This window comes from Heterodontus francisci, unplaced genomic scaffold (genome assembly GCF_036365525.1).
Source record: "Heterodontus francisci isolate sHetFra1 unplaced genomic scaffold, sHetFra1.hap1 HAP1_SCAFFOLD_59, whole genome shotgun sequence".
Lineage (NCBI taxonomy): Eukaryota > Metazoa > Chordata > Chondrichthyes > Heterodontiformes > Heterodontidae > Heterodontus > Heterodontus francisci.
The window spans coordinates 8,085,437-8,110,511 of record NW_027140758.1 but is presented as its reverse complement, the minus strand read 5'-3'; the positions used below and the strand labels follow the sequence as shown (position 1 = coordinate 8,110,511).

Here is a 25,075-nt window from a genome sequence, read left to right as displayed (position 1 = left end):
TACGTATGGGACAGAAGGGTGGACACCTGCCTCATCAGCACGGACCAGGAGAAGGCTTTTGACAGGATATCGCACACCGACATGATGGACGTGCTTTCCAAAATGGGGTTTGGGGAGGGAATCTGCAATTGGATCAAACTGCTCTACACAAACATCAGTAGCGCAGTCTCAATCAACTGGTGGGAATCGGAAAGTTTCCGGATCAAATCTGGAGTCAGACAGGGCTGTCCTCTCTCCCCGGTCTTGTTTGTTTGCTTTATTGAACACTTTGCTGAGTCTATTAGGAAGGATGCGAGCATAAGAGGGTTGACAATCCCAGGCAGCGGAGGCACTCAGGTGAAAACCTCCCTGTACATGGATGATGTTGCCGTCTTCTGCTCGGATCCGCTGTCCGTGCACAGACTGATGAGCATCTGCGACCAGTTCGAACTGGCCTCGGGAGCCAAAGTTAACCACTGCAAGAGCGAGGCCATGTTCTTTGGGAACTGGGCTGACCAATCCTTTGTCCCCTTCACCGTCAGGTCAGACTACCTGAAGGTGCTGGGGATATGGTTCGGAAGGGCCGGGGCGTACACAAAAACATGGGAGGAGCGAGTAGCCAAGGTACGACAAAAGTTGGGTATGTGGGGGCAGCGATCTCTCTCCATTGTGGGAAAGAACCTGGTCATCAGGTGCGAGGCGCTCACGTTGTTGCTCTACATGGCGCAGGTCTGGCCCATACCCCACTCCTGCGCTGTGGCAGTCACCCGAGCCATTTTCTGCTTCATCTGGGGATCTAAAATGGACCGGGTCCGGAGGGACACGATGTTCAAATCTCTGGACAAGGGCGGGAAAAATGTACCCAACGTGGCTCTCATCCTGATGACCACCTTTGTGTGCGGCTGCATCAAGCTGTGTGTAGATCCCCAGGACGCAAACTCCAAGTGTCACTACGTGCTGAGGTTCTATCTGTCCCTGGAGTTGTGAAGGATGGGCTTGGCCACATTGCCGCGGAACGCTCCATGCAGTTGGACCGTGCCGTACCACCTATCCTTCGTGGAGCAGTTTCTGCGGGAAAACACCTTTGACCACCGGTCCATCAGGCAGTGGTCTGCACGGAATGTCCTCAAGGCCCTACGGGAAAAGGAGACGGTGGATCCTGTCGCATGGTTCCCTGAGCAGACTGTCAAAGTCATTTGGCGGAATGCCTCATCACCAGAACTTTCAAACAAGCACCAAGACGTCGCTTGGCTGGTGGTGAGAAGGGCCCTCCGCCCTCCCCATCAGATCCTTCATGCACACCCGACGTCTCGCCCCCTCCGCACAGTGCCGCCGCGGTGGCTGTGTTGGGGAAGAGACGGTCGCCCACCTCCTCCTGGAAAGGGTTTTCGCAAAGCAGGTGTGGAAAGAGATGCAGTGGTTTTTGTCGAGGTTCATCCCAAGCAGCTCTGTAACACAGGAGTCTGTGCTCTCCGGGCTATTCCCAGGGACGCACACCGAGACAAACATCAACTGCTGCTGGAGGACTATCAATTCGGTGAAAGACGCCCTTTGGTCTGCCCGAAACTTGCTGGTCTTCCAGCGCAAAGAGTTGTCCACCACCGAATGTTGCGGACTGGCACATTCCAAGGTCCCGGACTACGTGCTGAGGGACGCACTAAAGCTTGGGGCAGCCGCAGCAAAGGCTCAATGGGCAAAGACCACAATGTAAGGTCCCCCCCACCAAGCTGAACTGAGGCGCTGGATCCATGGGAAACCCCTCGAACTGTATCGTTAATATTTTAATTTGCTGTAAATGTAAAACTGTAATTGGCATGACAATTGTGAAACGGAAGGATTCTGAAGAAACACATGACAGTATTGAAGGAAACTGATCTCCCTTGCAATGTTTGTATTTTTTGGTGCTGTTTGGAAACTGTTTGCAATGTAATTTTTACAGATTTTTATGAATAAAGTATATTTTGGAAATAAAAAAAAAAATTCCTCAGAATTTCGAAGAGTGAGAGGTAATCTTACTGGCACCTAAAAATCTTAAGGGATTCAACAGGGTAAATGCTGGGAGGATGTTTCCTCTGGCTGGGGAATCTTGAACTAGGGATCACAGTCTCAGTATAAATGGCTCAATCATTTCGGACTGAGAAGAGGAGAATTTTTTTTCACTCAAAGCATTGTGAATCTTTGGAATTCTCGACGCACAGTGGTTAGCACCGCGGCCTCACAGCTCCAGTGACCTCGGTTCCGTTCAGGGTATTGCCTGTGCAGAGTTTGCAAGTTCTCTCTGTGACCGCGTGGGTTTCCGCCGGGTGCTCCAGTTTCCTCCCACAGCCAAAGACTTGCAGGTTGATGGGTAAATTGGCCATTGTAATTTGCCCCTAGTGTAGATAGGTGGTAGGAGAATGGTGGGAATGTGGTAGGGAATATGGGATGAATGTAGTATTAGTATAAATGGGTGATTGTTGGTCGGCACAGACTCGGTGGGCTGAAGGGCCTGTTTCAGTGCTGTATCTCTCTATGACTCTAGAGCTGTGGATGCTCAATCATTGGGTATATCCAAGAGAGAGATTGATAGGTTTTTGGATACTAAGGGAATCAAGGGATCTGTGCTAGTGTGGTAAGATGGAGTTGATGTAGGAGATTAGCTGTGATCTTATTGAATGGCAGAGCTATTTCGATGGGCCGAATGGCTTACTCCTATTTTTTATGTAAAGTTCCATTCCTCTCAGGGAATATTTTATTTTCAAAAAGAGAAATACTGCACACTGGAAATCTGAATAATAACAGAAGATTCTGGAAACACTCAGCAGTTCCAGCAGTATCTGTGGAGAGAGGAAGGTAGGAGCAATGTTTCAGGTCCATAGAAGGGTCACAGAACTGGACCACTATCCCGAGCTTCTCTTCTCCACAGTTGTTTCCGGACTGGCTGAGTGTTTTCAGTATTTTAGGCTTTTTCTTTCTGTATTTCATCCTTTTCCCATTTGACTATTTGCTGTGAAACTTTCAGCGTTGTGCTCAATTCTTTGTGTCGTTGTGTTTTCTTTATTTGAAGTAATGTAAATAGTATCCTGAAATGAATTTGCCAAATGATTGGGCAAATTGTTACAACCAGTTTTTGAGCAAGTTCTCCACATACACAGTGAAGGATTCCTTCACATTTGTGAAGACCATACAGGACTTGCATATCGATAGCAATGCCGTGTCCATGTGTTCATCTGACATTGCTAGCCGATTCACCAATGTACCACTTCAGGAAGCCATAGATATTTGCACTGCAGTGCTATATCATGGCGATCTAGACCCGTCACCATTGTGTGAATCAGTATTCATTGAACTTATGAACTCGGCAACTTGCACAGTTGAGTTCAGTTTTATTGACACCATGTATCGCTGGTGTTGCCATGGGATCCCCTCCAGGCCCAGCTCTCACAAACATCTTTGTTGGATTCCATGACAAACCTGTTTTTAAGGGAATGACACCTAACCTCCGACCTCTTGCATATTTCCAATATGGAGATGATACGTTTGCTATATTTGAATCCACAGCTGCATGAAATAATTTCCTTGCACGTCTTCATGGGCTCCATCCTACACTCAAATTCACCTTTGGAATGGAGCAGTCAAATGAGTTCCCTTTCCTTGATGTACTACTTGAGAAATCTGCTAAGGGGTTTTCTACCACGGTCTATCGCAAACCTACCTTCCCAGGTCAATGCACGCGTTGGGATTCTTACAGTTCCATGAGCTATAAGATTGGCCTTATCGGCAACCAATCACTGACCGACGTTGGCTCCTGGTCCAGCAACAACTCAACCTCAAAATCCTCTGACCTGCTGAGTGGTTCCAGCATTTCTTGTTTTTATTTCAAAATACTCATCCTTGTTTCTAAATCCTTATGTGTTCTCACCTGTCCCAACGTCCTTTCTCCCTCCGTAACCACCTCCCTCCCTCCCTCCATAACCACCTCCCTCCCTCCGTAACCACCTCCCTCCCTCCCTCCGTAACCACGGAGTCTTATCGAAAACCTCATAAATAGGGCTGAGCCATTTGCTCACCATGCAAGCTTGATGCTGAAATAGGGCAAATCAAAGACATCGTGCATTACAATGGCTACACTGATCAGATCATTTATATCTGTATATCACACAAACGTATAAACGGGCTGGAGGACGTCATTTTGAGCCCTGAAAAGTGCCCAGTCTCCTCTAATTACCCTGGAAAGGTAATATATCCCCAGTATTTGAGTAACAGGTGAAGCTCGCTGTTTCCTGCTGTTACTATGCAGGAGCAACAAGTGTGCTCTTCGCCACTAACAGGATGCTGCTGTCAAGCAAAAGAGACGTCCTGCCTATCACACAAATAAGTAACGTGATATATGAATTTCAATACCAGTGTGATGCTAGGTTTCGAGACCGTACATCCCAAAACTGGCGGATTGTATCAAATAACATGTCCCTTCCGCTGTTCGCAATGGGCCCTACCCAACCAACCCGTGCTTGCAAAACTCAAAACACAGTATCCAACATGAGATGTGATTCCACAATAGGACAACATTTGCTAAATAATTCTCAGTGTGCTAAGAATTACACTGACAACTGATTTAAGACTGTCAGTTGGGCTCGCAGTGTGGTGCATTGGTGTGTACTGTAAGCTACATATATTAATACACAGGGCCCTGTTCTTTGCAGGCAGAAAGAACATGCACACATATTGTGCCAGTTTCAGCTGAACAAAATAAGTGACAGCCATTCACTGGCTCATTCCACAGGGCAATGCCTTGACCAATCAGAGTCAAGCTGCCTGGTTTAAATTTCAAACAAAGCTGGGCAGTTATCTGTCAGTTACCATAAACTGGTGCATTCTGAATGGCAATGCCTCGACCAATCAGAGTTCACTTGCCAACCAATCAGCACTCTCTTCTCATACAGAAGAAAGTTGTTGTTTTCCTTTAAATTGGTATTCTTGTGGATTGCCCTGCTGAGTGCAAGACTAAAACAACTGGATACCAACGTTTGGACAACATGTCACTATTTTCACGAAATGATTACTTTTATTTTCAATATAAAAATATAAAGCAATATGAGTGTAACATTTACAGACAAATTCTATTACCTCACATTGCCTGATTCTTTCACACTGACAGACTATGTGAACTACTGTCCCGATTTTGCAGTTCTCACTTCCAGTTAGCAAATGTCAGCAATCTGTGATACAGTGCAGTTTACAGACCAGACCATCAATCACAACATGCAATAATTGTTCAGCTTATGTTGGACTGGTGGGATTTAGAAATACTAGGAATTGAGATGAGCTGTTATTGTATTTAATTATTTGTTTTATGGGATGTGGACGTCGCCAGCCAGGCCAGCATTTATAGTCCATCCCTAATTGCCCATGAGAAGGTGGTGGTGAGCTTCCTTCTTGAACCACTGCAGTCCATGTGGGGTAGGTACACCCACAGTGCTATTAGGAAGGGAGTTCCAGGATTTTGACCCAGCGACAGTGAAGGAATGGCGATTTAGTTCCAAGTCAGGATGATGTGTAGCTTGGAGGAGAACTTTCAGGTGGTGGTGTTCCGATGCATCAGCTGTCCTTCTCCTTCTAGGCAGTAGAGGATGTAGGTTTGGAAGGTGCTGCCTGAGTAGCCTTGGTGCATTGTTGCAGTGCATCTTGTAGATGGTACACACTGCTGCCACTGTTCGTCAGTGGTGAAGGGAGTGAATGTTGTGGACGTGGTGCCAATCAAGCGTGTTGCTTTGTCCTGGATGGTGTCGAGCTTCTTGAATGTTGTTGGAGCTGCACCCATCCAGGAAAGTGGATAGTATTCCATCACACTCCAGACTTGTGCCTTGTAAATGGTGGACAGGCTTGGGGAGTCAGGAGGTGAGTTACTCACCGCATGCTTCCTACCCTCTGACCAGCTCATGTAGTCACACTATTTATAAGGCTACTCCAGTTCAGTTTCTGGTCAATGGGAACTCCCGGGAAGTTGATAGTGGGGGATTCAGCGATCGTAATGCCGCTGAATGTCAATGGGAGATCGTTAGATTCTCTCTTGTTCGAGATGGTCATTGCCTGGCACTTGTGTGGCGCGAATGTTACTTGCCACTTATCAGCCCAAGCCTGGATATTGTCCAGGTCTTGCTGCATTTCTACATGGACCTCTTCAGTATCTGAGGAGTCGCGAATGGTGCTAAATTTTGCAATCATCAGTGAACATCCCCACTTCTGACCTTATGATTAAAGGAAGGTCACTGATGAAGTAGTGAAGAAGGTTGGGCCGAGGATACTACCCTGAGGAACCCCAGCAGTAATGTCCTGGAGCTGAGATGATTGACCTCCAACAATCACAACCATTTTCCTTTGTGCTAGGTACGATTCCAACCAGTGGAGAGTTTTCCTCTTGATTCCCATTGACTCCAGTTTTGCTCTGGCTCCTTGATGCCATACTCAGTCAAATGCTACCTTGATGTCAAGGGCAGACACTCTCACCGCACCTCTTGAGTTCAGCTCTTTTGTCCTTGTTCGAACCAAGGCTGTAATGACGTCAGGAGCTGAATGGCCCTGGCGGAACCCAACTGAGCGTCACTGAACAGGTTATTGCAAAGCAAGTGCCCCGTCGATGACATCTTCCATCACTATACTGATGATTGAGAGTAGACTGATGAGGCAGTAATTGGCTGGGTTGGATTTGTCCTGCTATTTGTGTACAGGACATACCTGGGCAATTTTCCACATTGCCGGGTAGATGCCAGTATTGTACCTGTACTGGAACAGCTTGGCTAGGGGCGCGGCAAGTTCTGGAGCATATGTCTTCAGTACAATTGCCGGAATATTGTCAGGGCCCGTAGCCTTTGCTGTATCCAGTGCCTTCAGTCGTTTCTTGATATCACGTTGAGTGAATCGAATTGGCTGAAGACTGGCATCTGTGATGCTGGGGACTTCAGAAGGAGGCCGAGATGGATCATCAACCCAGCACTTCTGGCTGCAGATTGTTTCAAATTCTTCATCCTTATCTTTTGCACTGATGTGCTGGGCTCCCCCATCATTGAGGTTGGGGATATTTGTGGAGCCACCTCCTCCTGTTGGTTGTTTAATTGTCCACCACCATTCATCATTGGATGTGGCAGGGTGTAGATCTGATCCGTTGGTTGTGGGATCACTTAGCCCTGTCTATTACATGCTGCTTCTGCTGTTTGGCATGAAAGTGGTCCTGGGCTGCAGCTTCATCAGGCTGACGCCTCATTTCAAGGTATGCCTGGTGCTGCTCCTGGCATGCCCTCCTGCACTCTTCATTGAATTAGGGTTGATCCCCCAGCTTGTTGGTAATGTTAGAGTGGGGGAATATGCCGGGCCATGAGGTGACAGATTGGGGTTGAGTACAATTCTGCCGCTGCTAATGGTCCACAGCACCTCATGGATGCCCAGCTACGCATTGCTAGATCTGTTCAAAATCTATCCCATTTAGCACAGTGGTAGTGGCACACAACACAATGCAGGGTATCCTCACTGTGAAGACGGGACATCATCTCCACAAGGACTGTGCAGTGGTCACTCCGACCAAAACTGTCATGGACTGATGCATCTGCGGCAGGCAGTTGGGTGAGGATGAGGTCAAGTATGTTTTTCTCTCTTGTTAGTTCCCTCACCACCTACTGCAGACCCAATCGAGCAGCTATGTCCATTGGGACTCGGCCAGCATGGTCAGTAGTGGTGCTACCGAGCCACTCATGGTGATGGACATAGAAATCCCCCAGACAGACTACATTCTGTGCCCTTGCCACCCTCACTGCTCCCTCCAAGTGGTGTTCATCAGTCTCTCGCTGTCTCTTGCTGGTTTGCTCAGTACCTTTCTCTGTCTGTTCCTTTCTGAGTCCTGATAAACTCAATTGCTGGTTTTCTATGTGTCTTTCTCTGCCTGTTCATTTCTGGATCCTGATAATATCTTCCTGGTTTTCTGTGTGTCTTTCTCTGCCTGCCTACAATCCTGTTTTTGCAAAAACATTGGGGAAATGAACATATTTCACTAATGGGCAGCTAAAATTTAAAACAGCAGTTAGCAGAGTGGCGCAGCGGAAGCGTGCTGGGCCCATCACCCAAAAGTCGATGAATCGAAACCTTTCTCTGTTATTTATGTTTGGTAATAACACAAACAGTTCACTTTCAAAACATCAAGTATTTACCCATCATAACAAGATGCTTCCAAAGGCACTCTATTGCAATCAGCTTCTTCCTTCTAGTGAACACATCAATCATCAACAAAATCACTTTTGCTCACACGAACACAAACTGCAAACACGGACCAGCCGAGTCTCTCCCACTTTGTCAACCCATTCCTGCAGAGCCTCCTCTCCACCACCCGATGGTGATGTTGGCCACAATAAAACCAGGACAAATGGTCACAGTGAGGAGACGGTCAGTAACAGAAAATAAAACAATAACAGGGAAAACCTTTACACAACAACAGGCTACATCTTTACACAACAGAAAACATATTTACACACCAGGAAATACCTTTCGACAACAGGGAGAATACAATCATACAAATGCCTTGTTTCTCCATCTCAGTCTCGTTGTCTCTCTCTCTGTCCCTCACTTTTGCTTCCTCACAGTCTATTCTTGTTTTTATGTGTGTTTTTCTCTCTGTCCCGTTGTCGATGGTGTTACTCAGCGTCCTTGTAACATTGTGTAGCCAGGCTGAGCCTCCCAACACCTGTGTTGCTGTAATAAAAACAGAAAATGCTGGAAATGCTCAGGAGGTCTGGCAGCATCTGTGCAGAGAGAAACAGTTAACAGTTCAGGTCTGTTTCCTTAGCTCACATTAACTTTGTTTCTTTCTCCACAGATGCTGCCAGACCTGCTGATTATTTCAAGCATTTTCTGTTTATATTTCAGATTTCCAGCATCCGCAGTATTTTGCTTTTGGACGTGTGTTGCTATGTCTGGGACTGTTTCAGTGCAATGCTATTGCTTTATAAACAGCGTTAAAACAAACATTTATCTCGTTAACACACATCGCTAATACACAGCTGGATATAAACAGCAGCCTGCAGCAGAGGGTGCAGTGGAAGTTTATTAACACAAATAATTCACCAGCACTATATTTACTGCTATCCACAATGACACCACACTTCATCTTAACACGTTTTACTCTTTATTTACATCAACTTCTTCCTTCCAGTAAACACTTCAATTTGGAACACAGCTTCCAAATCACCTTTATTCACAAACCCGAACACACACCAGCCCAGACTTTCCCCTTTCTGTTAACCCATTCCTGCATCACTGCCTCTCCACCAACAGTTGTTGCTAGAATCATACAATCATAGAATGGCTACAGCACAGAAGGAGGCCATTCGGCCTGTCGAACCCGTGCTGGCTCTCTGTTAGAGCAACTCCCCTCATTTCACTCCCCAGTCAGTTCAATTTTGGAGGTGGGAAAACTTCTCGAAAGAATAATTCGGGACAAAATTAATAGTCCCATGGACAAATGTGGGTTAATTCAAGAAAGCCAGCATGGATTTCTTAAGGGAAAATCATGTTTAACTGTCCTGCTGGAGTTTTTTGATGAGGTAACAGAGAGGGTTGATGAGGGCAATGCTGTTGATGTGGTCTTCATGGACTTTCAAAATGTCTGGCAGCATCTGAAAGGTCACTGACCTGAAACGTTAACTTTGCTTCTCTCTGTACAGATGCTGCCAGACCTGCTGAGTATTTCGAGTATTTCTTGTTTTCATTATGGCACAGAGTTCCCTTTTCAAACTTACAGAATTAACCACAATAATGTACTCTGAGATTCAAGTTAAATATCAGCCCAATATTTACACACATTATGAGTTTATAAGTTTCAGTATTAATTCCCATAGTGCATCCTGACATATACATTAGATATAACATAAGAACAGAAGAAATAGGAGCAGGAGTAGGCCATTCAGCCCTTCAAGCCTTCCCTGCCATTTAGTAAGATCATGGCTGATCTGCCCCAGACCTCAACTCCACTTTCATGCCAGCTCTTCATAGCCCTCAACTCTCCAATATTTCAAAAATCTATTTACATCCTCTTTAAATACTTTCAGTGATTTAGCCTCCAATACTGTCTGGGGTAGAGAATTCCAGACATTCACTACCGTCTGAGAGAAGAAATTCCTTTGCATCTCAGTTTTAAATGAGTGTCCCCTTATTCTGTAACTATGTCGCCTAGTTTGAGATTCCCCCACTAGTGGAAACATTTTCTCAACATCTACCCTGTTAATAAAAAAAAGAAATGCTGGAAATACTCAGCAGGTCTGGCAGCATCTGTGAAGAGAGAAGCAGAGTTAATGTTTCAGGTCAGAGACCCTTCTTCACCCTGTTAAGCCCCCTCAGAATCTTGTACGTTTCAAAAAGATCACCCCTCATTCTTCTAAACACGAATGAATAACCTATTTAGCCGTTCTTGATAAGTCAACCCCTTCATCTCAGGAATCAGCTGAGTGAATCTCTTTTGAACTCCTCCAATGCCAGTACATCCTTTCTTAAGTCTAAATCCCAAGTGCGATATCAGATTGAGAGAATCTGAAAGATAGTATAACCTGAGATACAAACTGAGATTTCAGTTTAAAACTCACCCGGATTGTGAAAATAAAAGATACAATAGCAATTTAATTTGTATAGACTGTGCATTGGATCACATTCCAGCCCTCATACAGTATCAGACTGGAAGATACTGTAGCAATTCCATTAGTGCAGACTCATCCGTACATTACAGAGCAGGGAACATGTTTAAACAACCGGGAACACTTTTACACAAGACGGATCATATTTACACAACTGAGAAGATCTTCACCCAACAGGGGTGAATTTTACACAATAACAGAGAACATATTACACAGCAGGAAATATCTTTAAAAGAACACAGGGAACATCTTTATACAACAGAGAACACAATTACATAAACCATCAGTCTTTCGCTGTCTCTTGCTGGTTTGCTCAGTACCTTTCTCTGTCTGTTCCCTTCTGGGTCCTGATAATCTCTTCCTGGTTTTCTGTGTGTCTTTCTCTGTCTGTTCCTTTCTGGGTCCTGATAATCTCTTCCTGGTTTTCTGTGTGTCTTTCTCTGTCTGTTCCTTTCTGGGTCCGAATGATCTCTTCCTGCTTTTCTGTGTGTCTTTCTCTGTCTGTTCCTTTCTGGGTCCGAATAATCTCTTCCTGCTTTTCTGTGTGTCTTTCTCTGTCTGTTCCTTTCTGGGTCCGAAGGATCTCTTCCTGCTTTTCTGTGTGTCTTTCTCTGTCTGTTCCTTTCTGGGTCCGAATGATCTCTTCCTGCTTTTCTGTGTGTCTTTCTCTGTCTGTTCCTTTCTGGGTCCGAATGATCTCTTCCTGGTTTTCTGTGTGTCTTTCTCTGTCTGTTCCTTTCTGGGTCCGAATGATCTCTTCCTGCTTTTCTGTGTGTCTTTCTCTGTTTGTTCCTTTCTGGGTCCGAATGATCTCTTCTTGCTTTTCTGTGTGTCTTTCTCTGTCTGTTCCTTTCTGGGTCCGACTGATCTCTTCCTGCTTTTCTGTGTATCTTTCTCTGTCTGTTCCTTTCTGGGTCCGAATGATCTCTTCCTGCTTTTCTGTGTGTCTTTCTCTGTCTGTTCCTTTCTGGGTCCGAATGATCTCTTCCTGGTTTTCTGTGTGTCTTTCTCTGTCTGTTCCTTTCTGGATCCGAATGATCTCTTCCTGGTTTTCTGTGTGTCTTTCTCTGTCTGTTCCTTTCTGGGTCCGAATGATCTCTTCCTGCTTTTCTGTGTGTCTTTCTCTGTCTGTTCCTTTCTGGGTCCGAATGATCTCTTCCTGCTTTTCTGTGTGTCTTTCTCTGTCTGTTCCTTTCTGGGTCCGAATGATCTCTTCCTGGTTTTCTGTGTGTCTTTCTCTGTCTGTTCCTTTCTGGGTCCGAATGATCTCTGCCCGGTTTTCTGTGTGTCTTTCTCTGCCTGCCTCATTGTCGGTGCTGTTACTCTGTGTCCTTGTGTCATTGTGCAGTGAGGGTGAGTCCGTCAGCACGTGTGTTGCTGAGTCCGGGATTCTTGAGAAATCCGACTGCAATCCTATTTTTATAAAAACATTGGGGAAATGAACATATTTCACTAACGGGCAGCTAAAATTTAAACCAACAGTTAGCAGAGTGGCGCAGCGGAAGCGTGCTGGGCCCATAACCCAGAGGTCGATGGATCGAAACCATTCTCTGCTATTTATGTTTGGTAGTAACACAAACAGTTCACTTTCAAAATATCAAGTATGTTACCCATAATAACAAGATGTGCTCGACTGCAATCAGCTTTTTCCTTCTAGTGAACACATCAATCAGTAACAAATCACTTTTGCTCACACGAACACAAGCTGCAAACACGGAACAGCCGAGTCTCTCCCACTTTGTCAACCCCTTCCTGCAGAGCCTCCTCTCCACCACCAGATGGTGATGTTGGCCACAATAAAACCAGGACAAATGGTCACAGTGAGGAGACGGTCAGTAACAGAAAATAAAACAATAACAGGGAAAACCTTTACACAACAACAGGGTACATCTTTACACAACAGAAAACATATTTACACAACAGGAAATACCTTTAGACAACAGGGAGAATACAATCATACAAATGCCTTGTTTCTCCATCTCAGTTTCTTTGTCTGTCTCTCTCTCTCCGTCCCTCACTTTTATTTCCTCACAGTCTATTAGTTTTCTGTGTGTTTTTCTCTCTGTCCCGTTGTCGATGGTGTTACTCAGCGTCCTTGTAACATTGCGTAGCCAGGCTGAGCCTCCCAACACCTGTGTTATAGAACATAGAACAGTACAGCACAGTACAGGCCCTTCGGCCCACGATGTTGTGCCGAACCTTTAACCTACTCTAAGATCAAAACTACCTGCATACCCTTCATTCTACTATCATCCATGTACCTATCCAAAAGATGCTTAAATGTCCCGAATGTATCTGCTTCTACTACCACCACTGGCAGTGCATTCCACGCACCCACCACTCTCTGTGTAAAGAACCTACCTCTGACATCTCCCCGAAACCTTCCTCCATCACCTTAAAATTATGCCCCCTGGTGATAGCCCTTTCCACCCTGGGAAAAAGTCTATGACTATCCATTCTATCTATGCCTCTCATCATCTTGTACCCCTCTATCAAGTCACCTCTCATCCTTCTTCGTTCCAATGGGAAAAGCCCTAGCACCCTCAATCTTTCTTCGTAAGACATACCCTCCAGTCCAGGCAGCATCCTGATAAATCTCCTCTGCACCCTCTCTAAAGCTTCCACATCCTTCCTATAATGAGACGACCAGAACTGAACACAATATTCCAAGTGTGGTTGAACCAGGGCTTTATAGAGCTGCAGCATAACCTCACGGCTCTTAAACTCAATCCCCCTGTTAATGAAAGCCAACACACCATATGCCTTCTTAACAACCCTATCAACTTGGGTGGCAACTTTGAGCGATCTATGGACATGGGCCCCAAGATCCCTCTGTTCCTCCACACTACCAAGAATCCTGTCTTTCAGCCTGCATTCTGCATTCAAATTCGACCTTCCAAAATGAATCACTTCACACTTTTCCAGGTTGAACTCCATCTGCCACTTCTCAGCCCAGCTCTGCATCCTGTCAATGTCCCGTTGCAACCTACAACAGCCTTCCACACTATCCACAACTCCAGCAACCTTCGTGTCATCGGCAAACCTGCTAACCCAGACTTCCACTTCCTCATCCAAGTCATTTATAAAAATCACAAAGAGCAGAGGTCCCAGAACAGATCCCTGTGGAGCACCACTGGTCACCGAGCTCCAGGCTGAATACTTTCCATCTACTACCACCCTCTGTCTTCTAAGGGCCAGCCAATTCTGTATCCAGACAGCCAACTTTCCCTGTATCCCATGCCTCCTTACTTTCTGAATGAGCATACCATGGGGAACCTTATCAAACGCCTTGCTGAAATCCATATACACCACATCCACTGCTCTTCCTTCATCAATGTGTTTTGTCACATCTTCAAAGAATTCAATAAGGCTTGTGAGGCATGACCTGCCCCTCACAAAGCCATGCTGACTGTCTCTAATCAAACTATGCTTTTCCAACTAATCATAAATCCTGTCACTCAGAATCCTCTCCAATAATCTGCCCACTACCTACGTAAGACTGACTGGTCTGTAATTCCCAGGGTTATCCCTATTCCCTTTCTTGAACAAGGGAATAACATTTGCCACCCTCCCATCATCTGGTACTACTGCAGTGGACAGTGAGGACGCAAAGATCATCGCCAAAGGCGCGGCAATCTCTTCCCTCGCTTCCCTTAATATCCTTGGGTATATCCCGTCTGGCCCCAGGGACTTATCTGTCCTCATGTCTTTCAAAATTTCCAGCACATCCTCCCTCTTAACTTCAACCTGTTTGAGCATATCAGCCTGTTTCACGCTGTCCTCACAAACGACCAGGTCCCTCTCACTAGTGAATACTGAAGCAAAGTATTCATTTAGGACCTCCCCTACCTCCTCCGACTCCAGGCACAAGTTCCCTCCACTATCCCTGATTGGCCCTACCCTCACTCTGGCCATCCTCTTGTTCCTTACAGATGTGTAGAACGCATTGGGATTTTCCTTAATCCTACCCGCCAATACTTTTTTCATGTCCCCTTCTAGCTCTCCTAAGTCCATTCTTCAGTTCCTTCCTGGCTACCTTGTAACCCTCTAGAGCCCTGTCTGATCCTTGCTTCCTCAACCTTAAGTAAGCTTCCTTCTTCCTCTTGACTAGCTGTTCCACATTTCTTGTCATCCAAGGTTCCTTCACCCTACCATCCCTTCCTTGCCTCATCGGGACAAACCTATCCAGCAGTCGCAGCAAGTGCTCCCTAAACAACCTCCACATTTCTGTCGTGCATTTCCCTGAGAACATCTGTTCCCAATTTATGCACCCCAGTTCCTGCCAAATAGCATTGTAATTCCCCCTCCCCCAATTAAATATTTTCCCATCCCGTCCGCTCCTGTCCCTCTCCATGACGATAGCAAAGGTCAGGGAGTTGTGATCACTATCACCGAAATGCTCTCCCACCGAGAGATCTGCCACCTGGCCTGGTTCGTTGCCAAGCACCAAATCCAACATAGCCTCCCCTCTAGTCGGCTTATCTACATATTGAGGCAGGAAACCTTCCTGGACACACCTGACAAAAACTGTTCCATCCAAACTATTTGCACTAAGGAGGTTCCAATCAATATTAGGGAAGTTGAAGTCACCCATGACAATAACCCTGTTACTTCTGCACCTTTCCAAAATCTGCCTCCCAATCTGTTCCTCGTGTCTCTGTTGCTATTGAGGGGTCTATAGAAAACTCCCAATAAAGTGACTGCTCCTTTCCTGTTTCTGACTTCCACCCATAATGACTCAGTAGACAAACCCTCCTCGATGACCTCCCTTTCTGCAGCTGTGATACTATCCCTGATTAACAATGCCACTCCCCCACTTCTTTTACCTCCCTCCCTATTCCTTTTGAAACATCTAAACCCCGGAACATCCAACATCCATTCCTGCCCCTGTGATATCCAAGTGTCCGTAATGGCCACAACATCCTCGCTCGAAGTACTGATCCATGCTCTAAGTTCATCAACCTTATTCCTGACACTTCTTGCATTAAAATAGACACACTTCAACCCATCATACTGGCTGAAACTTTGCCCTGTCATCTGTCTAACCTTTCTGACAGACTCTCTGCACTCTGTATCTGCCTGTTCAACAGCTACCCCATCCACTTATCCATAGCTCCGGTTCCCATCCCCCTGCCAAACTAGTTTAAACCCTCCCGAAGAGCTCTAGCAAACCTCCCGCCCAGGATATTGCTGCCCCTCCAGTTCAGATGCAACCCGTTCTTCTTGTACAGGTCCCACCTTCCCCAGAAGGTATCCCAATGATCCACATAACTGAAGCCCTCCCTCCTGCACCAGCTCTGTAGCCACGTGTTCAGCTGCACTCGCTCTCTGTTTCTAGCCTCATAAGCACGTGGCACCGGTATCAATCCTGAGGTTACTACTCTGCTCGTCTTGCCTTTTACCTTCCAACCGAACTCCTATATTTGCTTTTCAGGTCCTCATCCCTTTTCTGAGCTATGTCATTGGTACCGATATGTCCCATGACTTCTGGCTGCTCCCCCTCCCCCTTAAGAATCCTGTAGACTCGATCCGAGATATCCCTAACCCTGGCACCCGGGAGGCAACATACCATCCGGGAGTCTCGTTCGCGACCACAGAATCTCCTGTCTGTTCCTCTAACCATTGAATCTCCTATCACTATGGCTCTCCTATTCTCCACCCTTCCCTTCTGAGCCGCAGAGCCAGACTCAGTGCCAGAGACCTGGCCACTGTGGCTTTCCCCTGGTAGGTCCCCCCACCCCGCCAACCAAAGGGGATCCCTGCACTGTGCGCCTATTCCCTTTCCCTCCCCTGACTGTCACCCAGCTACCTTTATCCTGTGATTTCGGTGTCAGTACTTCCCTGTAACTGCTCTTTATCATCCCCTTTGCCTCCCGCATGATCCGAAGTTCATCCAGCTCCTGCTCCAGTTCCCTAACGCGGTCTCTGAGGAGCTGGAGTTGGGTGCACTTCTCACAGGTGAAGTCAGCAGGGACACAAGTGGTGACCCTTACCTCCCACATCCTGCAAGAGGAGCATGCAACTGCCCTAGTTTCCATCCCCTCTGCTCTAAATTGACAACAGAGAATAAAAAAATATAAAGGAAAACCTTACCTTACCAAACCCTCCACACAAGAGTCCTTTTTTTTGGTTGGAGGAGGAGGATGGCATGGAGGAGGAGGATGGGTGGGAGACACTACACGTGTAGTGTTTCGGGTTTAGCCACTGCCCGAATATATAAGTTCACTTACCCAGAAGTCCTCGTGTCCGCGTCCGCCGAATCGCCAGGTAAGTACTTTGTCGTGAAACTTACCTTCCCGGCTGCCCCCTGGCTCGCACTATCACCGCTACTGCTGATCAAAGGTGTTGCTGTAATAGAAACAGAAAATGCTGGAAATGCTCAGTAGGTCTGGCAGCATCTGTGCAGAGAGAAACAGTTCACAGTTCAGGTCTGTTTCCTTAGCTCACATTAACTTTGTTTCTTTCTCCACAGATGCTGCCAGACATGCTGACTATTTCAAGCATTTTCTGTTTATGTTTCAGATTTCCAGCATCCGCAGTATTTTGCTTTTGTACGTGTGTTGCTATGTCTGGGACTGTTTGAGTGCAATGCTATTGCTTTATAAACAGCGTTGAAACAAACGTTTATCTAGTTAACACACAGCACTAATGCACAGCTGGATATAAACAGCAGCCTGCAGCAGAGGGTGCAGTGGAAGTTTATTAACACAAATAATTCACCAACACGATATTTACTGCTGCCCACAATCACACCACGCTTCATCTTAACATATTTTATTATTCATTGACATCAACTTCTTGCTTCCAATAAACACTTCAATTTGGAACACTGCTTCCAAATCACCTTTATTCACAAACCCGAACACAAGCTGCAAATGCTGCAAACACACACCAGCCCAGACTTTCCCCTTTCTGTCAACCCATTCCTGCATCACTGCCTCTCCACCAACAGTTGTTGCTAGAATCATACAATCAGAGAATGGCTAAAGCACAGAAGGAGGCCATTCGGCCTGACGAACCCATGCTGGCTCTCTGCTAAAGCAACTCACCTCGTCTCACTCCCCAGTCAGTTCAATTTCGGTGGTGGGAAAACTTCTCGAAAGAATAATTCGGGACAAAATTAATAGTCCCATGGACAAATGTGGGTTAATTCAGGAAAGACAGCATGGATTTCTTAAGGGAAAATCATGTTTAACTGTCCTGCTGGAGATTTTTGATGAGGTAACAGAGAGGGATGATGAGGGCAATGCTGTTGATGTGGTGGACATGGACTTTCAAAAGGTCTGACAGCATCTGAATGGTCACTGACCTGAAATGTTAACTCTGTTTCTCTCTCTCCAGATGCAGCCAGCCCTGCTGAGTATTTCCAGCACTTTCTGTTTATATTTCAGATTTCTAGCATCTGCAGTATTTTGCTTTTATTGACTTTCAAAAGGAGTTTGATACAATGCAACACACCAGACTTGTGAGCAAAGTTATAACCCATGGAATAAAAGGGACAGTAGTGACATGGACATGGAATTGGCTGAGTGACAGGAAACAAAGAGTAGTGATCAATGGATGTTCTTCGGGCTCGAGGAATGTTTGTAGTGGAGTTCCCCAGGAGTCAGTGTTGGGACCCTTGCCTTTCCTGATATATATTAATGACCCAGACATTGGTGTACAGGGCAGAATTTAAAAATTTATGGATGATACGAAAATTGGAAGCATTGTGAACTGTAAGGATGATAGTGTGGAACTTCAAAAGGACATAGACAAGTTGGTGGAATGGGAGGACAGATGACAGGTGATGTTCAATGCAGAGAAATGTGAATTGATTCATTTTGGTAGGAAGAACATGGAGTGACAATATAGAATAAAGGGTACAATTCTAAAGGGGGTGCAGGAGCAGTGGAACTGGGGTTATATGTCATTGGTTGAGAGAGTGGTTAATAAAGCATACAGTATCCTCGGCTTTAGTGATAGAGGCATAGAGTACAAGAACAAGGAGGTCATGTTGAACTTGTATAAGACACTAGCCTCAGCTGAAGTATTGCGTCCAGTTCTGGGTGCCGCACTTTAGGAAAGATGTGAAGGCATTGGAGAGATTATGGAAAAGATTCATGAGAATGGTTCCAGGGATGAGGAATTTCAGTTATGAAGATGGATTGGAGAAGTTAGGATTGTTTTCCTTGGAGAAAAGAAGGCGAAGAGGAGATTTCATAGTGGTATTCAAAATGATGAGGGGTGTGGACAGAGTGGATACGGAGAAACTGTTCCCACTTGTGAAAGGATTGAGAACGAAAGGACACAGATTTAAAGTAATTGGTAAAAGAAGCAAAAGCGACATGAGGAAAAACTTTTTCACACAGCGAGTGGTTAAAGTATGAACTGCCTGAGAATGTGATGGAGGCAGGCTCAATTGAAGCATTCAAAGGGGAATTAGACTGTTATCTGAAAAGGAAGAATGTGCAGGATTATGGGAAGAAGACGGGGAAGTGACATGAGGTGAATTGCTCATTTGGAGAGTCAGTGCAGACACGATGGGCCAAATGGCCTTCTTCTGTGCAGTAACAATTCTGTGACTCTGTGATTCCAATATTCAAGTCATTTATATATATGGTGGTCCTGACACTGACCCTTGTGGACATCACTGTTCACCATCTTCCATTCTGAAAAACAACCAAATATCACAACTCGCTTTTCTTGATATTTCATCCATTTTTTAATCGAAGCAGATACTGACCCTCCTATTCCAGGAACCTCAGTTTTGTTACCCAGTCTTTTATGTGGTAGTCTGTCAAACGCTTTCTTAAAATCCATATAGACAACATCCATTGCTTTCCCTTCATCAACCTTTTCTCTTTCTTCATCAAAAAAATCAGTTATATTAGTGAAGAAGTGGAAAGGTGCTGAACCTCTCAGTTTTCGGTCTTCCCAAACCAAGTTCAAGGCCTGAATAATGAACCGATTGCCTCATCAGTTCTGTGAATAATACAATGATTTAATAGACAAAGTTTTGAAACATTCCTGCCCATAAATCTTGATAACAGAGAGTGTGTGGATCTCCTGACTCAGAATGTTTAATGGATACAGTCCTCAGATCCGACAAGGAACCCCTGAACATCCACAGTAAAGACAGTGTGGATGAGGAAATGTAAGAGCTGGGAGCTGAAACTCAGGGACAGCCGAGCTCTCCTTTCATTGAGCTTGTGTGTCTGCTCTGCTCGCCGCACTTCCGGCTCTACTTTGTTTCCAATGAAAAGATGAAAAAGGCCGTTCGGTTTTCCTCTCACTGACAGCGTGTTTCACTCGGGTTAATATAACCCGGGACTTTTGCTGCTGAAATGAATTCTGCAAGGTCCCAGCAAACACACCGGCTCCCTCCTTTCTCCCCTCTTTCTATCTGATTGTTTTATCAGGAGGGGCTCAATAATAACAAACCCCCTGCAGGGAATGACCGCAAATTGAGCATCTAAATGGGGCAAGTGGGCAGCTTCCTGGGTTCTAGGTTCCCCCTACCCCGCCCCTCCCTCCCTCCAGTCCAAGCCCTTCTTCACTTTCTTTGGGACTTTGATGAGGGTGAAATGGGGAAAGTTCCCATTGATGTTTGAATGCTGAATTGCTGCAAAGATCTGCGCACGCGCGACATAGCCCCGCCCCCTGTGAGACGTCACAATGAGGAGTGGTGCGCACACGCAGCCTTTCCCCAACCCAGTCTGTGAGGCCATTCACTCAATCAGGGGAAGATGCTTTAAATCAGCTGCTAATGGAGACTTCCCGGGCCTGGGGGAAGGGAACAAACAGCATCTGCTTCCAGCAGCCACTGCTTTGGGAGCGCGTCCGCAGATGTGCTCAGAGATTAGCATTGAGTGGTGGGAAGTTGAGGGGGAGTCGGGGAGTGTTTGTAACAGACACTGTGGAGCAGGAGCTGCTCCTGGAACATGAAGTGAGCCGGGGACACGGGGAAGGGAGAGTTCATTCTCGGACAGTGTCTGTACAGGCTCAGGGAGACACAATGGGAAGAAATCACTATTGAAAATCACTGACAATTTCACCACCCAATGGAGAGGGAATTTTCCTGCTTTAGTTCCAGTCTCTCACTGTTTGTTGGATCGTGAACAGTGGGGGGAAAATAGCTGCAAAATAACGATGTGGACAGTTAGACAAAGAGCATTTATTGCAGACACAAGGTGAGAAGTGTGAAAGGCACATTTTAAACAGTGGCTGCTTGTTTTCTGTTGAAATAGAAATGTGACTGTGTAAAGGTCACTGCTCCATCGGACAGTCCCAGTCATTGAGCAGTGCAGGACTTGTGTTGTTTCTGAATGTCACAAACTTGTTGTAAAACCACTGCAAACACCTGGTAAACAGAAGCTGAATACTGCAGTACTGCAGTGGCGTCAGACACTGACACTGTTTGTGTTCCTGGTTTTCATTTTGTGATTGTTCATAATGATTATTATTGGGACGATTACATTGATCGCTTTTGTATCTTCTACCTCACCAGTTCTTTCATTCCTTCAGGAAAATACATGAAGGAACCTGAATGGATGTGGTGATTCTTGGACACAAGGAAAAGTGCAGTGATCTCGTTCCAACACACAGTCGGTACAGGATCACTCCCAAAGCACAGAGATACTGCCAGCTCATCAGTTCCACTGGAACAAACAAAAGAAGTAGTCAGACAGACACTGATCCCAAAGTCAAGAGACACATTTTCAATCCAACAGTCAAACAACGGCAGGAGAGACAGAAGTTGTTTCTATTTCACTCCAATTCAGTACAGCTGACAGGTTGATACATCAATCACAGTCCAAAAACAAACTCACTATCAGATCTAAATAAACTCTGTCACCATGGTCACATTTTAAATATAAAATCTGAAATAGAACAGACAAAATTTACAGAATTGAAAGGTACAGAATGAATGGGTGGCACAGTGGTGCAGCGGTCAGCACTGCAGCCTCACAGCTCCAGGGACCCGGGTTCGATTCTGGGTACTGCCTGTGTGGAGTTTGCAAGTTCTCCTTGTGACCGCATGGGTTTTGGCCGGGTGTTCCAGTTTCCTCCCACTGCCAAAGACTTGCAGGTGATAGGTAAATTGGCCATTGTAAATTGCCCCTAGTGCAGGTAGCTGGTAGGGAAATATAGGGACTGGTGGGGATGTGGTAGGAATATGGAATTAATATAGGATTAATATAAATGGGTGGTTGATGGTCGGCACAGACTCGGTGGGCCGAAGGGCCTGTTTCAGTGCTGTATCTCTAAATAAAAAAAATAAATAAATAAATAAATATTGATACATTAAGAGAGCGGGAAACAGTGAGAGCAGAGTGGAGCATAAAGAGCCCAGGAGAGGGAGCAAGAGTTCACTCGGAGAGCAGGGAACAGCAAGAGCAGACGTCAAAAAAGGCAAAGGAATACACAATTAATGGGAGAACACTGAATGGTGTAGAGGAAGTGAGGGACGTTGGAGTGAATGTCCACAGATCCCTCAAGTAGCAGTGCAGGTCAATAAGGTGGTTCAGCAGGTATATGGAATCCTTTCCTTTATTAACTGAGGTATCGAGTATGAGGGTGACCTGGTATCCATGTCAATAAGTCATTGACAGCTAACATGCAGGTGCAGCAAGCAATTAGGAAGGCTAATAGTATGTTAGCCTTTTTCGCAAGAGGATTTGAGTACAGGAGTAGTGAATTCTTGCTTCAATTGTATAGAACCCTGGTTAGACTGCACTTGGAGTACTGTGTGCAGCTTTGGTTCCCTCCCCTAAGGAAGGATATTATTGCCACAGATGGAGTGTAAAGAAGGTTCATCAGACTTGTTCCTGGGATGGTGGGACTGTCCTATGAAGAGAGATTGGGGAAACTGGGACTGTATTCTCTAGAGTTTTGAAGAATGAGAGGTGATCTCATTGAAACCTACAAAATATTTAAAGGACAGTCAGGGTAGATGCAGCTAAGATGTTTCCCCTGGTTGGGGAGTCGAGAACCAGGGGACGCAATTTCAAAATAAGGGGCAAGCCACTTAGGACAGAGATGAGGAGAAATGTTGTTACTCAGAGGGTTGTGAATCTTTGGAATTCTGTAACCCAGAGGGCTGTGGAAGCTCAGTCATTGAGAATGTTTAAAGCAGAGATTGATAGATTTCTAAATACAAATGATATAAGGGAATATGAGGAAAGTATGGGGAAAAGGGCATTGAAGTGGATGATCAGCCATGATCATATTGAATGGTGGGGCAGGCTCGATGGGCTGAATGGCCGACTCCTGCTCCTATGTTCCTAACTCCACATTGTCGATGAGACACAGCCTCAGGCCGACTTGTCGGGTGTTACAAACAGATATCACTGCTTCTGATCTTCACCAGAACAGAGAGTGAGATGTAACATTGATCATCAAACAGACTGTGAGAGAATACAACAGAATAAAACACGTGGAGAGACACTGTGGAATAACAAATAGATTTGATTGGAATGTTAAATTTTGATTGGAATAGATAAAACAGCAGAAACAGCAGATTAAATTGGGACAGAAAAGAGAAACTGATGGGAAGAAGGAAGAAAAGAAAGGATGGATCTGTTCACTTTTTTCAGTTTTTTCACTGGTCCATCAAAGCTGGATTAAAAAAAGATGCAAAAAACAGAGAATTTCACCAAAAAGGGAGATTAAATGCTGCCGAAACCTTGGATCGAAGGATGCCCCAACAGATCACCTGTTTAACTGTCTCCTCACTGGGGGATTTCAATCAATGATCAATATAATTCTCTACTTTTCTTTTGTTAAATGAAACCACTACTGTCACTTGGAGTTAATATCACTGTGTTCCAACTCCTGAATAATAAAATTGTGAATTTCGCGATATTTTCTGTACGCATTTCCTGCTGAAAGAACTAAGAACTCTTTTCTAATTTACACAATACTATATACACACTCATCAAGCCTCCGAAACTAGCATCCTTGGTGCTGCTCTCTCCTCCCAAACCTCATCTCATGTGACTGTTACATCATCACTCTGATTGTGGGAGGGGTTAATCCCACTGTCTTCAGCATTAGCCCTTTACATCCTCATCCTGCACTGTCTGTCCAAAAAAATCGGTGGAGGGAACTTGAATTATCAAAACAGCAACAGCTGCCAGTTGAAAATCAACTCAACCCATCAGAGAGAGACTGTCAGAGAACTTCCTGCATCCAGTCCTGACCCTGTCACATGAAGCAGCTGCTCACCCAGACCCCACTCTCATCAACACTGAACATTTTTACTGAGACCCTTCAAATACTGCTTATAAAAGGCCGCAAAGATCAAAGTTCACACAGTTGTATTAAATACAACAAAGTTTAATATCTTCTCACCGTTTCTCGGTAACCACATGAGACATAGGTTTTCTTATTTGGTTCCTTTGATTTTTCTTGTTCCTGACTGACAAATATTCCAAACCTCAGATAAACCCTCCCACTTGCGTCATGTCCCAGTCTCGGTTAAAAGCAAAACATAATGACACAAACACTCTCCTTCAGTGAGATTAATATCAAGCTGTTTTCCAGGTTGAATGTGACTGTGAACAAATTTATGGCAAAGAAGTTACCTTTGATGTATTAGCACTGTAATTCTGTCGAAGGAGGATTAGCCATTCCAAACTCATATCCTTCACAAAGGCTATTTTTGTATGCAATTGAAATTCATCATGTATTTTGAATTAAAGTTCACAAGACACAGGTGTCAATGTTGATAATGAAACTTTTCAAGCATGTTGCTGCTGTGAAACAAGGCTCTGCTGGGAGTTGAACCCAGGCTCTTCTGTTTACTGGACAGATGCTTTAACCAACTAAGCTACAGAGCCAAATTGCGAATGTGTAAGCAATTGAAATCAGAGGAAGACCATGCAGATAGTGGGCAGACTTTGGCGAGTCAAGAGCTGAGTTCGTCACAGCAGAGTTCCCAGCCTCTGACTCGCTCTAGTAGTTGTAGCTATAGTTGCAATTGTAATTGGCAACCGTCCGTCTCGGAAGACGATGGGCTACACCCGGGGTGTACGTTACTTCTGTATTAAACATCGTTTGTTGTGGCTGTAGAGGACGACTCGTGAGTGACAATCCCTTCCGCAGCTGGTACAGATGAATATCATTGGCCCGAGGTCGACTGATAAGTTTTCCTTCCTCTGAGCTCTCTTTCCCACCATCTGGTCATTTCTTTTGTCCTCTGCTTTTCCCATGGTCTTCCTGAATGCCTTTCTCCAGGAATTCCAGTCAGCAGGAAGGACATCCCATGCATCGACTCCAATCCCAGTCGGCTTGAGATCTCGCTTTGCAGATGTCCTTGTATCACAGACGTGGGTGACCTGTTGGTCTCGTGCTGATAGCAAGCTCACCAAAGAGCATGTCTTTGGCAAAGCGACCGTCATCCATTCAGCACACATGATCCAGTCAACAGAGTCACCGCTGACTCAAGAGGGCAAACATGCTGC

General features: G+C 45.4%; 2 non-coding genes across 2 annotated transcripts; one reads left to right on the top strand and one right to left on the bottom strand.

Moving 5' to 3' along the window:
- The first annotated feature begins 12,112 nt into the window (after positions 1-12,112).
- trnam-cau (transfer RNA methionine (anticodon CAU)) lies at positions 12,113-12,184 on the top strand. The gene has a single exon. It is a non-coding gene; the product is annotated as a tRNA-Met (tRNA).
- A 12,193-nt stretch (positions 12,185-24,377) lies between these two features.
- On the bottom strand, positions 24,378-24,451 carry trnat-agu (transfer RNA threonine (anticodon AGU)). Its single transcript has one exon. It is a non-coding gene; the product is annotated as a tRNA-Thr (tRNA).
- Positions 24,452-25,075: the final 624 nt, after the last annotated feature.